Source organism: Mus pahari, chromosome 23 (genome assembly GCF_900095145.1).
Source record: "Mus pahari chromosome 23, PAHARI_EIJ_v1.1, whole genome shotgun sequence".
NCBI lineage: Eukaryota > Metazoa > Chordata > Mammalia > Rodentia > Muridae > Mus > Mus pahari.
In genome coordinates, this window is record NC_034612.1 from 22,979,104 (window position 1) to 22,980,452 (window position 1,349).

Here is a 1,349-nt window from a genome sequence, read left to right on the forward strand (position 1 = left end):
CTCTCTCTCTCTCTCTCTCTCTCTCTCTCTCTCTCTCTCTCTCTCCTCTTCCCTAAGAACTGGGATGACAGATGTGTGTCTCCATCTTCATTTTTTTTTCACCTGGGTTCTGAAAACCAAGTCAAATTAAAATCCTTGTGCTTGCTTAGCAAACATTTAACTAACTGAGTTATCTCACCAGCCCCATTTTTGAACCCATTATCTATTAACAAAACATGCTTAGTTTTTAGAAGAGCATAGGGTCTTTGTTTCCCTTCTGCTTCTGTCAAGAAACCCAAAACTGGGTGATAATTCCCTTTCTTTGGTTCTTCCAGATCTAGAGCAACAACTGGTATTTAGCTTATCACACTACTTATTATTCTTGGCACGTCAACTGCAAGGAGTTTTCCTTCTCCCCATTGCTGTGACAAAACATCCAACTGTAGTAACTCATGGAAGAACTTGCTTTAGCTCACAATTCAGGGGTCCAGTCCATCATGGTGGGGAAGGCAGAGCAGCAGAAGTGTGAGATGGAAGGTCACTCACTGTTCTATGGCTGTGAAGAGACACCATGTCCCAGGCAACTCTTATAAGAGAAATCATTCAGTGTGGGATGCACTTTCAGTTTCAGAGGTTCTTTCATTATCATCATGGTGAGGAGCATGCAGCACCCAGGTAGAAAGCGTGCTGGAGAAGTGACTGAGAGGTCTATGTCCTGAGAGAGAAAAACACTAGGCTTGGCATGAGCTTTTGAAACCTCAAAACCTACCTGCCTAGAAACACTTCCTCCAACATGGCCACACCTCCTAATCCTTCTAATCCTTCTAAATAGTGCCACTGGCTGGTGATGAAGCATTCAAATAGATGCGGGGAGGGGGGGACAGCATTCTTATTTAAACCACCACAGCCACATTGCAACCACACTCAAGGAACAGCAGGGATATTTAAATGCTCATCTCACCCTCTCCATTTCATTTAGTCTGGACCCTTAGTCCATAGGATGGCACCACCCATATTTAGGGAGGTTTTCTCTCCTCAGCTAATCCAGTCTAGAGAATTCCTTACAGACCAAAGGGGATTCAGGATCCTTTTAAATGGACAGTTGATATTAACCATCCCAATGTCAGAGAGGTGTTGAGCCTTTCCCCCTCTCAAAAGTCCTGGCAAGAGATTGCAATGAACAAAACTGCTTTTCTTCTTGAGAAAAGATTTGGGAAAATGACTCCCCAGAGCTGATGGCAGAGCATGTCCCTCTGTAGAAATGATTTTTTTTTCTAGAACCCTCAGAAAGATCTTGAGTCCCCTTCCTCCTGTGGCAGGGATAGCCCCTCACTTGGTGTCCCTGTGTTCTTCAGAATTGTGGGGGGGGG

The 1,349-nt window shown here is 44.5% G+C and overlaps 1 protein-coding gene across 1 annotated transcript in view; it reads left to right on the forward strand.

Moving 5' to 3' along the window:
- The window catches only part of Auts2 (activator of transcription and developmental regulator AUTS2), a 1,110,887-nt gene that overhangs the window by 776,533 nt on the left and 333,005 nt on the right, over window positions 1-1,349 (forward strand). The window lies entirely within an intron of this gene.